Here is a 16,093-nt window from a genome sequence, read left to right on the forward strand (position 1 = left end):
CAGTGCTCATCAGAACAAGTGGACTTCTTAATCCCCATCACCTGTTTAACCCATTCTGCTACTCTCCTCCCCTCTGGTAACCATCAGTTTGTTCTTACAAGAGACTCATTTTAGATATAAAGATACAAATACATTGGAAGTGAAAGCATGGAAAAAGGTATTCCATGCAAATTATAACCAAAAGAGATCAGGGATGACCATACTAATATCAGCCAAAATAGACTTAATTTATTTTTATTTTTAAAAACCGTTTTTACAAATATTTTATTTATTTATTTATTTATTTATTTATTTATTTATTTATTTATTTACTTACTTACTTACTTACTTACTTACTTTTATTTGAGAGAGAGAGAGAAAGCACAAGCAGGGACGGGGCAGAGGGAGAAGCAGACTTCCTGCTGAGCAGGGAGCCTGACATGGGGCTTGATTCCAGGACCCTGAGATCATGACCTGAGCCAAAGACAGCTGCCTAACTGTCTGAGCCATCCAGGTGCCCCCAAAATAGACTTTAAATCAAGAAACTTTACAGAAGACAAAAATATAATTATATATTAATAAAAGATTCAGTACAGTTATATCTTATTGACTAAGGTATGAAGAAATGAAGATAGAGAAATGAGTCACTGCCAGAGAAGCTGCCCAAAATTCAGAGAAATGCCCTGGCATCTCTCTTCCTCCCAACCATGGAGACTTTTCTCCAAGAGGCTGAGAGCAGGAAAAATAGAATAGTTTTGAGGGCAAACACAGCCAGGAGCAGCACAGACTTCAAAAAGCTGCACCCCAGGGACGAGAGTGAACAAGAAGTAACATATCCCCTTTCATTACAGCTTATTAGACCACTGCTCCATTTTAAATACAGATGACTCTAAGCCACTATATTCATAACAGAGTACAAGTTAGACCATCTGGAACTATGTTGGAAGAATTAATGTCATGATTGATAAGATGACTGGCACGGCATCATATTTCCCCCCACTTTTTCTTCTTACCATATACTTGTAGAGCCATGTATTTTGTTGTGCTTTAGATATTCATAAAAAAACTTTTCTAGGGTTTTTAAAAAATTGTGATAAAAAGCGTTAACATAAATTTTACCATCTTAATCACTTTTAAGTGTATAGTTCAGTAGTGTTAAGTATATTCACAGAGATTGAAAGAATGGATAAAAACACACAATCCAGTCAGAAGTTTTTCATTTTACAAAACTAAAATTCCACACCCACTAAACAAGAACTCTCAAAAATAAAATAAAATAAAAAATAAACAATAACTCTCTATTTCCCCCCAATCCTCAGTCCCTGGTAACCACCATTTTTACTTTCTGTTTCTATGAATTCCTCACGGATTTTATACATACACATGCATACACACACACACAAACATGAACAGAGAGACATTAAATAAAATATGACAAGATGTTAACATTTGTTGAATTCACATAGTGGTATACAGAGTACACTGCATTATTCTTTTAGCTTTTCTGTGTTTGAATTTTTTCGTAATAAAAATGTGAATAAAAAGTAAATGATTTGGCATGACAAAAATAGTAGTGATAAGATAAAAATGGACATCTCCAGTGAAACAAAAACTGAAAGATTTTGCCACTAGAACAGTGGAACTAAAGGAAGTTCTAAAGAATGTTCTTCAAGAAGAGAAAAATGATATCAGATACTAGATCAGATATAATGAATTGATGAAGAGCAGTGAAAACTGTGTGTACTTTGTGAAAATAATAATGTCATTGACACTAGAGATGAAGGTGATATATTATTTGAGGGTAGCAGTGATTCAGTTTTAATTCAGTGAATGCCTAAAATTAAGAAAGTTCTCTACATACACTGGTGATAAAAACCATCTTGCCCTAGAGGTAGTGATTTCCTGGGCTTTGAGGATAAAGACAAAAAGTTTTCAAAGATAAAATAAAGATAAAAATCTAGTATGGCAGCTCCTCAAAAAATTAAAAATAATATTAGCATATGACTCAGCAATTCCACTTTTGGGGATATATCCAAAATAATTGAAAGTAGGGTTCTGAAGAAATATTTGTATGTAGCATATATAATTCACAGTAGTATTGTTCACAGTAGCTAAGAGGTGGAAGCAACCAAAGTGCCCATCAACGAGGAATAAATAAACAAAATGTGGCATATACATACAATGGAATATTATTCAGCCTTAACAAGGAAGGAAATTCTGACATGTACCATGAGATGGATGGACCCTGAAGATATTATGCTAAGCGAAATAACCCAGACACATAAGGGCAAATTTTACATGGTTCAACAAAATGAAAAGACAACCTACAAAATGGGAAAAAATATTTGCACACTATGTATCTGATAAAGGGTTAATATCCAAAATATATAAAACATTTATACAATGAATTAAATAGCAAAAAATAATCGATTAAAAATGGACAAAGGACTTGAATATCTTTCCAAAGATATACAAATGGCTAACAGGTTATATGAAATATTGCTCAATATCACTAAACATCATGGAAATGTAAATCAAAATCACAATGAAATATTATCTGACAGAATTGTTAATATAAAAAAGAAAAAGATATCAAGTATTGTCAAGGATGTGGAGAAAATAGAACCCCTGTACACTGGTAGAAATGTAAATTGATAGTCATTTTTTTTTTCAAAAAAATTTAAAGTATAATTACATTGTGATATAGCAATCCCACTTTTGGGTGTATATCCAAAGGAAATGAAAACAGGATTTCAAAGAGATATCTGCACCCCCATGTTGACTAAAGCATCATTCACAGTAGCCAAGACATGGAAACAAAGTGTTGTATGGATGAGGAAAATGAGGGTCACGGAGATGAAAATACAGCATAAAGAATACAGTTAATGATATTATAATGACATTGTATATGACAGATGTTGACTACACTTATTGTGCAGCATTAAGTAGCATATAGACTTGCTAAATTAATGTGTTCTACACTTGAAACTAATATAATATTGTATCTCCATTATACTTTAATAAAAAAAAGAAAATGTGAATATTATTTGGTCATGAAAAAGAAGGAAATTCTGCTATTTGCATCAACATAGATGAAACTGGAGAGCATTATAAAGTGAAGAAAGCTGGAAAGAGAAAGACAAATACTGTGTGGTGTCATCTATATGTGGAATCTTAAAAAAAAGTAAACTCACAGAAGCAAATAGTACAATGATGGTTACCAGTAGCTGAGTGGTGGGGCATATATGGGGAGATATCGGTGAAAGGATACAAACCTTCAGTTATAAAATGAATAAGTTCTGAGGATCTAATGTGCAACTTAGTGGCTGTAGTTATAACATTGTATTGTGTTCTTGAAACTTGCTAATAGATCTTGAGCATGCTAACCAAAAATAAATAAATAAATAAAAAGGCGATTGTGAGGTTGTTAATTAACTTGATTGTCGTAATCATTTTACAATGCATATGTACATTAAATCATCAAGTTGTACACATTAAATATATATGTAATTTGGGGCACTTGGGTGGCTCAGTGGTTGAGCTCTGCCTTTAGCTCAGATCGTGATCCTGAGGTCTTGGGATCAAGTCCCTCATCAGGCTCCACACAGGGAGTCTGCTTCTCCCTCTGCCTGTGTCTCTGCCTCTCTCTCTGCGTCTCTCATGAATAAATACATAAATAAAATCTTTAAAAAAAATAAGGGGATTCCCGGGTGGCTCAGCGGCTTAGCACCTGCCTTCGGCCTAGGGCGTCATCCTGGAGACCCGGGATCATCGAGTCCCACGTCAGGCTCCCTGCATGGAGCCTGCTTCTCCCTCTGCCTGTGTCTCTCCCTCTCTCTCTCTGTCTCTCGTGAATAAATAAATAAAATTTTAATAAATAAATAAATAATAAATAAATATATGTAATTTTACATGTTCATTATACCTTAATAAAGCTGGAAAAATGGTTGAGATGGTAAATATTATATGAATTAAGAATTAATTCTTTAATTAATTAAGAATAAACAGTAGTGAAAGTAATACTTCTAGTTGTATTTCTAGTGTGGGTAAATGAACGTTGATTTGTTATTATTATTACTGTATATGTTAAAAATATGCCCTGTTAGAGCAGAGCATCTATGTATATTTCATGATAATAATTTTCAGAAAATAATTTATAAAGATGTCAATTTTTCTTAATTGACTATTTAACAGGTCCTAACAAATATACTTACATGGATTCTTTATTTGATTGGTTTTTGAACTAGACAACCTGATCCCTTAAATCATGTGGAAAAATATACATGTAAAAAGATGCAAGAAAGGAACAGAGAAAATCTCTCCAGGACCAATGGCAAAAAAAGTGATAAAATGGCAGTAAATACATATGCATAAATAATTAAGCTGAATGTAAATGGACTAAACACTCTAATCAAAAGACATGGGGCATCAGAATGGATTAAAAAAATAAGACCCATCTATATGCTGCCTACAAGACACTCATTTTAGACCTAGGGTACCTGCCAATTGAAAGTGAAGGGATGGGACGCCTGGATGACTCAGTGGTTGAGCATCTGCCTTTGGCTCAGGTCCTGATCCCAGGATCCGGTATTGAGTCCCATATCAGGCTCCTTGTGGGGAGCCAGCTTCTCCCTCTGCCTATGTCTCTGCCTCTCTCTCTCTCTGTGTCTCTCATGAATAAATAAATAAAATCTTTAAAAAATGAAAGTGAAGGGATGGAGAAATATTTATCACATAAATGGATATCAAAAGAAAGCTGGGGTAGCAATACTTACACCAGAGAAACTAAACTTTAAAACAAAGACTATAACAAGAGATGAAGAAAGGCATTATATCATAATAAAGGGGACAATCCAACAAGAAATACTAACAATTACAAACCTATATGCACCCTACATGGGAGCACTCAAATATATAAAACAGTTAATTACAAATATAAAGGAACTCATTCATAATAATACCATAATAGTAGGACTTTAATACCTCACTTACATCAATGGACAGATGATCTACTAAACAGAAAATCAACTAGGAAACCATGGCTTTGAGTGACATACTGGACCAGATGGACTTAAAAGATATATACAGACATTTCTTTTTTAAAAAAGATTTTATTTATTTATTCATGAGACACACACACACACACACACACACACACACACAGAGGCAGAGACACAGGCAGAGGGGGAAGCAGGCTCCATGCAGGAAGCCTGATGTGGGACTTGATCCCGGGTCTCTAGGATCAGGCCCTGGGCTGAAGGCGGCACTAAACTGCGGAGCCACCCGGTTTGCCCTATATAGAACATTTCATTCTAAAACAGCAGAATACACATTCTTTTCAAGTGCACATGGGACATTCTCCAGAATAGATCACATACTAGGTCACAAATCAGGCCTCAACAAATATAAAAGATTGAAATCATACCATGCATCTTTTCTGACCATAAGGCTATGAAACTAGAAAGAAACCACAAGAAAATATTTAGAAAAACACAAATACAGGGATGCCTGGGTGGCTTAGTTTGGGTAAGCATCTGTCTTCAGCTCAGGTCATGATCCTAGGGTCCTGGGCTCAAGTGTTGGGCTCAGCTCCCTTCTTTGCAGGGAGCCTGCTTCTCCCTCTGCCTCATCATTGCCTCTGCTGTGCTCTCTTAATGTCTCTCTCTCTCTCTCAAATAAATAAAATAATTTTAAAAAAGAAAAAACACAAATACATGGAGGTTAAATAACATGCTACTAAAGAATGAATGGGTCAGCTGGGAAATCAAAGAAGAAATTAAAAAAAAATGTGGAAATAAATGAAACTGAAAACACAATGGTCTAAAACCTTTGGGAGGCAGCAAAAGCAATCCTAAGAGGGAAGTACGGCAATACAGACATACCTTAAGAAGGAAGAAAAATCTCAAATAAACAGCCTAATTACACCTCAAGGAGCTGGAAAAAGAACAATGGATAAAGCTAAAGCCAGCAGAAGGAAGGAAATAATAAAGATAAGAGCAGAAATAGATGACATAGAAACTAAAACAAAAACAATAGAACACATCAATGAGGGACACCTGGATGGCTCAGTGGTTGAGCATCTGCCTTTGGCTCAGGGCGTGATCCCAGGATCTGGGATTGAGTCCCACATTGGGCTCGTTGTGGGGAGCCTGATTCTTCCTCTGCCTATGTCTCTGCCTCTCTCTCTGTCTCTCATAAATAAATAAATAAATAAATAAACAAACAAACAAACAAACAAACAAATAAATAATCTAAAAAAAAAGAGAACACATCAATGAAACCAGGAGCTGGTTAGTTGAAAAACTTAGTAAAATCGATAAGCCCATAGCCAGACTTATCAAAAAGAATAGAGAAAGGCCCTAAATAAATAAAATCAGTAATGAGAGAGGAGAAATAACAACCAACACCACAGAAATACAAACAACTATAGAAGAATATTACGAAAAAACATATGCCAACAAATTGGGCAACCTGGAAGAAATGGATAAATTCTTAGAAACATATAAACTATCAAAATTAAAATAGGAAGAAATAGAAAATTTGAATTGACCAAAGAAATTGAGTCAGTAATCAAAAATCTCGCAACAAAGTTCAGGGCCAGAAGTCTTCATAGGGGAATTCCACCAAATATTTATTTATTTTTTTTCCACCAAATATTTAAAGAAGAGTTAATACCTATTCTTCTCAAACTATATTGAAAAATAGAAATGGAAGGAAAACTTCCAAATTTGTTCTATGATGTCAGCACTACCTTGATACCAAAACCAGATAAGGACTCCACTAAGAAATAGAACTCATTCAGTTCCCTCTCCTTCCCTTATGATCCCTTGCATTATTCCTCCTTATATTCCACATATGAGTAAAACCATATAATTGTCTTTCTTTGACTGACTTATTTCACTTAGCATTATACCCTTCAGTTTCATTCACGTTGATGTAAATGGGGGAAAATCAGAGAGGAAGACAAACTGTGAGAGACTTTTAACTCTGGGAAACAAACTGAGGGTTGCTGAAGGGGAGGTTGGCCAGGGGGATGGGGTAACTGGGTGATGGGCATTAAGGAGGGTACATGATGTGATGAGCACTGGGTGTCATACTATATGCTGGCAAATTGAAATTTAATTTAAAAATTAAGTAAAAAAGAAAGAGAAGTCCAGGGCAATATCCCTGATGAACATGGATGCAAAAATTCTTAATAAAATACTAGCAAACTTAATCCAACGATACATTAAAAGAATCATTCACCACTATCAAGTGGAATTTATTCCTGGGTTGCAAGAGGGTTCAGTAATTGCAAATCTATCAACATGATACACCACATTTTAATAAAAGAACCACATGATCCATTCAATAGATGCAGAAAAAAGCATTTGACAAAATACAACATCAATTTATAATAAAAACCCTCAACAGAGTTAGAGGGAACATACCTCAACATAATAACGGCCACCCACAGAAAACCCACAGCTAATATCATCCTCAATGGGGAAAGACTGAGAGCTTTTCCTCTATGGTCAGGAACAAGACAGGGATTTATTTAGCACTGTTATTTAACATAGTACTGGAAGGCCTAGCCACCAATCAGACAACAAAAAGAAATAAAAGGAATCCAAATCAGCAAGGAAGAAGTAAAACTGTCACTATTTGCAGAAGACATGATACTCTTTTTTTTAAAAGATTTTATTTATTTATTAGAGAGAGAGAGAAAGAGAGAGAGAGGCAGAGACACAGTCAGAGGGAGAAGCAGGCTCCATGCAGGGAGCCCAACGTGGGACTCAATCCCGGAACTCTGGGATCACACCCTTGGCCAAAGGCAGCGCTAAACCACTGAGCCCTCCAGGCTGCCCGAAATTATATTCTTATACAGAAAACCCAAAAGACTACGCCAAAAAATTGCTAGAACTGATAAATAAATTCAGTAAAGTTGCAGGACACAAAATCAACCTACAGAAATCTGTTGCATTTCTGTAAACAATAATGAAGCAGCAGAAATAAAAATCAAGGAATCAATCCCATTTATAATTGCACCAAAACCCCTAAGATACCTAGGAATAAACATAACCAAAGAGGTAAAAGACCTGTACTCTGAAAACTATAGAATGCAGATGTAAGAAATTGAAGATGACAGAAAGAAATGGAAAGACATTCCATAATCATGGATTGGAAGAGTAAATATGGTAAAAATGTCTATATTACTCTAAGCGATCCACTACACCTAATTGCATTTAATATAATCCCTATCAAAACACCCACAGCATTTTTCACGGAGGTAGAACTAACAATCCTAAAATTTGTATGGAACCATAAAGACTCTGAATATACAAAGGAATCTTGAAAAAGAAAAGCAAAGCTTGAGGCAAAACAATTCCAGATTTTAAGTTATATTACAAAGCTGTCATGATCAAAAGAGTATGGTACTGGCAGAAAACTAGACACATACTTCAATGGAACAGAATAGAAAACTCAGATATAAACCCACAACTATATGGTCAATTAATACTCAACAAAGCAAGAAGGAATATTCAATGGGAAAAAAATCTCTTCAACAAATGGTGTTGGGAAAACTTGGGCAGCAACATATAAAAGAATGAAACTGTACCACTTTCCTACATCATACACAAAAATAAATACAAAATGGATTAAAGACCTAAATGTAAGACAGGGAATCATTAAAATCCTAGAGGAGAACACAGGCAGTAACCTTTTTGACATTGGCCATAGCAACTTTTTAGATATGTTTCCTGAGGCAAGGGAAACAAAAGCAAAAATAAACTATTGGGACTTTACCCAAATAAAAATGTTCTGCACAGTGAGGGAAATAATCAACAAAATCAAAAGGCAACCTACAGAATGGGGAACAATATTTGCAAATGACATATCTGATAAAGGGCTAGTCTCCAAAATATATAAAGAACTTAGAAAATGCAACACCCACAAAAATGAATGATCTAATTTAAAAATGGGCAGAAAGCATGAATAGGCATTTTCCCAAAGAAGACATGAAGGTGGTCAAGAGACACATGAAAAGATGCTCAATATCACTTACCATCAGGGAAATAAAAATTAAAAAAAACTACCAAGAATTATCACCTCACACCTGTCAGAATGGCCAAAATCAACAACACAAGATACAAATGTCGGTAAGATGTGGAAAAAAGGGAAACCTTTTGCACTGTTGGTGGGAATGCAAACTGATGTGGCCACTCTGGAACACAATATGTAGTTTTCCCAAAAAGTTAAAAATATAATTACCCTATAAGCCAGCAAATGCACTACTGGGTATTTACCTAAAGAATACAAAAATACTAATTCGAATGGATACATGTACAATGATGTTTATAGCAGCATTATCCACAATAGCCAAATTACAGGAACAGTCTAAATGTCCATCAACTGCTGAATGGATAAAGAGGTAATATGTATGTATATAAGTGCATTCATACATACATACAATGGAATATTACTGAGCCATTAAAAAGGATGAAATCCTGCCATTTGCAATCATGTGGTTGGAGCTAGAGAGTATTATGCTAAGTGAAATAAGTTAGTCAGAGAAACAAATGTCATATGATTCACTCATATTTGGAATTTCAGAAACAAACCAAATGAGCATAAGGAAAAGAAGACAGAGGCAAACCAAGAAACAGACGCTTAACTATAGAGAACAAACTGATGGTTACCAGAAGGAGGTGGGTGGGTTTTAAATAGGTGATGGAGGTTAAGTAGTGTACTTGTGGTGGGCAGTGGGCATTGTATGGAAGTGCTGAATCACTATATTGTACACTTGAAACTTGTACACATGCTAACTAATGAATTTCAATAAAAACTTTTAAAAAAGAAAAAACATGCTTCCTTAAATGAGTAGTTCTTCTTGAATGTTCCTGGAAGGTCAGGATCATACAATGACACTGTTCTAAATTCTATTCAACGATGAATGAAGCCTTATTTCTAGCTCATAGCTTACCTTTTAAACTTACTCTAATTCTTGTTGATTTTGAGATGTATGTTTGATGATAGTATTGTGGTTATGCTTAAAAAGGAGAATCCTTGCTTTTTAGAAGTATATACCAAAATTTTTACCAGTAAAATTATATGTCTGGAATTTGCTTCAAAATATTCTGAATATTGGAGTGGGGGCAGTGATGATATGAAGGATTAGTGGAGATGTGGAATAAGCAAGATTGGCCATGATGTGATGATTGCTGAAGTTGGATCAAAATGAAGTGGGTTCATTTTGATATTCTGTCTGTGTTTATCTGTGCTTAATGAGTAATCACTGATATCAGAGTTTTCTTTCCCTACCCTGTCAGGATTTCCCCATCCCCTCCTCCAGCAGCCTTATGACTGGGCACATTAGAAACTGCCTCAAGCTAGGTATGGTATACACTAATAACTCATGGAGAATGTATAGAGAATGCAACTAAATATAGTTCTGAAGGTGCTGGTGTAGATAATGAACCAAAATTTTAAAGAGGTTGAAAATGACCCTAATGAATGCAGTACATTCTGTTCAATCCCAAGTCTCCCACTGGAGAGATGCCTACACTTCTTCTCCCCTCCATAATTCCTTCTACACTTTAGCTCCAAGTTATATGCACTTATGCCATAAATTCCCAATTCTAGTAAGTCTTGAAAGGGAACAGATGTCACTCAGAATGATTGAAAAATGATAGAATCTGGAAATTTCAGAGAAGGTGGACCAAATATTCCAGAAAACTCACAAAAATGACAGCAATGGGATATTATGAAGGTGTAAGTCTACTACATTCTAGAGAGAAGGAGACAAATAACAGCAACATAATTTTGGAAGAAGGAAACAATGAAACTGACTTTGCGTACCTGAGACAGCTGAATCCCAAGTAATGGAGAAAACTTAAAAGTAATCCAATTCACCCTGAGAAACCCCCAAAAGGGTCAGGAATTGGCAGCACTGAGTATTCCTGAGTATGAGAATGAAGATGATGATAAAAAGCAATGGTTGACTGTCTAAATTTTATCTAAAATTAGTTAAATTTCTGGATTCCCACCCCACTGAGCACAGCCAGTCAACTTCCTTTCTTCCAACTTGGCTAAAGATTGGAGATTCATTTTTCAGAGGAGGTAAAACAATTTCTGGAGCAGGGAACCCCAGCACAACTGAAGTGAGAAGTACTATATTTAAAATCATAAAATTAATTTTATGAAAGTTTACATACTCAATATTGATACCCACCTCATCCCAGTCTCTGAGATTATTGCCATTTAGATTTACTACAGGGGAAAAATTGAATGGCTCTTTGTGAGGAATCTGATCACTCCAACAGAAAAAGACTAAAAGATGTTGACATGGGGAGTTGCTCCCCAAAGTAGAGCAATCAGAACACCTACAGAGTAAATTAATCTCTAAATCCCATCCACGTGCACAGAACCTCTAATCAGCTTCCTAGTATTCAAATCTTAAGTACAAGTAGTGAACCATGGATCATTACGCATTTGAGGAAATATGAATATAAATAATACGAAAGAGGACCAAAATCAATAGAGAAAGTAATTTTGGAAAAAACAGAGGCCATACATGGAAAGGAAAACTTAAGGAAATCTAAACATTCCATTTCTCTAACATTTCTTTAGCATGTTTCATGGTGTGTCTTCCTTCTTTGGGACTCACTTTATCACCTCAGCAAAATCCTGAGTCACCTTCAAATCTGGTGTGTGCTAGATATTCCTACCTCTAGTAAATTGCTCATGTATATGCCTTGCCTATCTGGAAGCAATTGAACTTTCTTTTAAAAATTTGCATCTTAATTAAGTATTTAGAAATAAAGGGCCTTGACATCTATAATTTATTCTCAAGTGATTTAACAATAGCAACAACAACAGCGTAAGGTATATGGGAATTCCTTGTACTATTACTGCAACTTTTCTACAGAAAACTTTTACATTTACATTACATGAACATTTTCATTTACAAAAACACAAGTTTTACATTTAAAAAAAAACAAAAGGTAAAAAAAATTTGTGTTAGAGAACACATATATACCTACAGCTCTATGTGACAACCTTCCCTAGGGATTTACCACAGGAAATTTTATTTAGAAACTGCTCAGCTGGTACAGTTCCAATTTCCCATTTGAAATACTCTCTTCCTGCACCCCAATGTTTACAGCAGCAATGTCTGCAATAGCCAAACTGTGGAAGGAGCCTCGGTGTTTATCAAAAGATGAATGGATAAAGAAGATGTGGTCTATATATACAATGGAATATTACTCAGCCATTAGAAATGAAGAATACCCACGATTTGCTTCAACGTGGATAGAACTGGATGGAGGGTATTATGCTGAGTGAAGTAAGTCAATCGGAGAAGGACAAACATTATATGGTTTCATTCATTCGGGGAATATGAAAAATAGTGAAAGGGATTAAAGGGGAAAGGAGAGAAAATGAGTGGGAAATATCAGAGAGGGTGACAGAATGAACATGAGAGAATCCTAACTCCGGAAAATGAACAAGGGGTAGTGGAAGGGGAGGTGGGCAGGGGGATGGGGTAACTGGGTGATGGGCACTGTGGGGGACACTGGACCGGATAAGCACCGTGTGTTATACTATATGTTGACAAATTGAACTCCAATTAAATAAAATGGATATGATCTTTAAAAAAAATGAAATACTATCTCTTGAAGGTCACTGCACCCAGTGATTCTAAGGGAAAGAATTCAGCTATCATATCCCTCTCCCTTTGAAAGAATATTTCAAACACCATCGCAGCTGATGCCAAGTTCATCTTGATTTCTTTGTGTGATTTTTCAAACAATCTGAATGCCAGAAATGTACATTTCTTGGCTCAGACTTAAGGTATGTTTAGATTTAGGTAATGTTGAATATGACTCTATAGTTCCATTATCATGGAAAAGCCCCCGAAAGGTAATCATTATAAATACTGCACCCATGTGGGTCCAACCGTTTCAAGGAGTTGTATTCAAGGAAGATATTCAAAAGATCTTAAATAATTTAAAAATATTTTACATTTTTATCTTATGTCCCTTTCAGAATATAAAATAGAATCCAATTTATACATGCCAGCAATACTTTTTAAAAATTAGATTTAAATTCAATTTACTTAACATATAGTGTATTATTAGTTTTTGGGGTAGAATTTAGTGATTTATCAGTTGCATATAACACCCAGTGCTCGTTCCATCAAGTGCATCCTTAATGCCCATCACCCAATTACCCCATCTCCCCACCCGCCTCCCCTCTAGCAACCCTGTTTCCTATAGTTAAGAGTCTCATGGTTTGCCTCCCTCTCTGTTTTTATCTTATTTTTTTCTTCCCTTCCCCTATGTTCATCTGTTTTGTTTCCTAAATTCCACATATGAGTGAAGTCATATGGTATCTTTCTCTCACTTATTTCACTTAGCATAGAAGCCTCTAGTTCCATCCACCTCTTTGCAAATGGCAAGATTTCATTCTTTTTTTGATGGCTAATATTCCATTGTATATATATACATATATATGTGGTATATACCACATCTTTATTCAATCTTTTGTCGTTGGATATCTGGGCTCTTTCCATATTTTGGCTATTGTGGACATTTCATTGATACTTTATATATCCTCTCTCTTTTCAATTTTCTTTTTTTAAAAAGATTTTATTTATTCATTCATGAGAGACACACACACAGAGAGAGAGAGGCAGAGACACAGGCAGAGGAAGCAGGCTCCATGCAGGGAGCCTGACGTGGGACTCGATCCCGGGTCTCCAGAATCATGCCCTGGGCTGAAGGCGGCACTAAACCATTGAGCCACCTGGGCTGCCCTCTTCAATTTTCTTGCACGCCCCACCCTAACATGTCTGGGGCCTCTCATCTGCAAAAATGCCTTCAAATATTCTTGTCCCCCCCCCCTCTTTCTCCCCAGTATCTTCTGGTTCTTTATAATGTAGGTTAGTTTTGCTTCTCTCTTTACATACTTCATCTTGTTTGCCCACCTTTGATATACTGTCTTCCTCAGTTTATTTTTCTATTTCTGCATTGCAAAATGTCTAAGAACTCACTTGGTAGGAAATTAGTCTCCTGAATGAGGCTGATAAACTGGAAAGATTCCATCTTTTTACTTCCTTGAGGGAGAGAAAAAACTTGAGAAACCTGACACCTTAATAATTTTTTGCCCCTTCACTTAAGCAAAAAGAGAAAAAGCATCCAGGAACCAACCTCTAGGGCAATACAAATAATTCCACCTGAAATTCATTTTCCCCATGGGGCTGCTTTTAGTAGACCAAACTTGCAGGAAAATTTGCATATATTATTCTTTAAAAACTATTTGTTGGGTTTTGAAATGCAGAAAAATACGAAGGAGAAACAAAAGAACTATAATTCAATGCCCAGATAAACTTCCAATAACAGGAGCCCCGCTGAGGAGCCAGAGGTTGGGCCGCGGCTGCCTCCGCGTCTGCTCCCGGTCCCCGGCCCGGCGGCGGCATGGCGTGCGGGGCGACGTTGAAGCGGCCCATGGAGTTCGAGGCGGCGCTGCTGAGCCCTGGTTCCCCGAAGCGGCGGCGCTGCGCCCCCCTGCCGGGCCCCACTCCCGGCCTCAGGCCCCCGGACGCGAGCCGCCGCCGCTGCTCCAGACGCAGCCCCCGCCGCCGGCTCTGCCGCAGTGCGCCCCGCCCGGCAGCGAGCGGCGCCTTCCGACCCCGGAACAAATCTTTCAGAACATAAAACAAGAATATAGTCGTTATCAGAGGTGGAGACATTTAGAAGTTGTTCTTAATCAGAGTGAAGCTTGTACTTCAGAAAGTCGGCTTCATTCCTCAGCACTCACAGCACCTAGTTCTCCAGGTTCCTCCTGGATGAAGAAGGACCAGCTCACCTTTACCCTCCGAAAAGTTGGAATAATATGTGAGCGTCTCTTAAAAGACTGTGAAGATAAAATTCGGGAGGAGTATGAGCAAATCCTCAATACCAAACTAGCAGAACAATATGAATCTTTTGTGAAATTCACACATGATCAGATTATGCGACGATATGGGACAAGGCCAACAAGCAACATGTCCTGAAGCTTTCTTGCATATATGGGTACCAGGTTTGACCTCAAGAGATGGCTGCTGTACACCTTTTGCAACTTGTTTGTTATCACATTTCAGCTCCAACTTTGCATCCTGAGAACACTTAAACGTTTCTGCAGGTCCATTTTATACAACTTGAAAGACCTTAAAACTTTCTGGTTGCCACAAGCATATCTTTCTTTTCTGCTCATCCAATAAACAGCTGTGCCCTACTGTGATAGATTTTCCAAACAAAAATACCTGGAGCGGCAGTTTAGTAAAATATGCCTTCAGTGGCACTCAACAAATGGAGTTTCCCCAAGCACAGTTCTGTAAGAAGTGTGTGTGAGAGTGTGTGTATATATGCGTGTGTGTGTGTTTTTTAAGTTATTATTTGTATTGTGCAATTTTTTTTGATCTTGGGGATTCTGGCTGTGAATTTGATGCACGACAATTATGGTTAAAAACATTTGCTTGGTCTACAGAAGATCATTAATGTTTTGTGACCATATAAGTTGTAACGGTGGATTGTTTTATGTGTAGGTATTATTGTTAAATACAGGGACTGTTTCCAGGTACAGAATATGAATCATAAGTTAGGATGGACATTAGATGTGATTATGATGACATAGCAAAGGTCTGTGGTCCTAGGTCTACAAATGCGTGGTGAGGAATTAGGACAAACTGGAGACAGGCCGTTTGACACATGGACTGCCTAGCTGTGTTGAAAAATACTTTGACTCCAAGCCTTAAAATACCCACGTGGAGTCTGTGCTCACCTCATTCACACAGAGAGCTCCCTGGACACTGAACCTCTAAAAAGAAAAAGTCTGCCCTGAAGCAGGAGCATCAGAGTTTGCTTGGGAGCACAACATAGGTGAGCAAGGGGCGGGGCCAGCCCCTGGTGGCGCTGCTACTTGTGAGGAGCCACTTCATCTTTGTATCGGTTATTAAAAACAGAATTTGGATCCTTTGGTCAGGCTCCCCAAAATTCTTTTTAAAAAGTGACCATGTTGAACTGCTTGAGCTTTGTTTTGGCAACCCCCTGCCCAAAGTTGCTTACAGAATGTTCTTCACCTTGTTTCCAAGGCT

The 16,093-nt window shown here is 37.0% G+C and overlaps 1 pseudogene; it reads left to right on the plus strand.

The window, feature by feature from the left end:
• Window positions 1-14,396: 14,396 nt before the first annotated feature.
• LOC112911814 (akirin-1 pseudogene) lies at window positions 14,397-15,240 on the plus strand (annotated as a pseudogene).
• Window positions 15,241-16,093: the final 853 nt, after the last annotated feature.

Source organism: Vulpes vulpes, chromosome X, assembly GCF_048418805.1.
Source record: "Vulpes vulpes isolate BD-2025 chromosome X, VulVul3, whole genome shotgun sequence".
Taxonomy (NCBI): Eukaryota; Metazoa; Chordata; class Mammalia; order Carnivora; family Canidae; genus Vulpes; species Vulpes vulpes.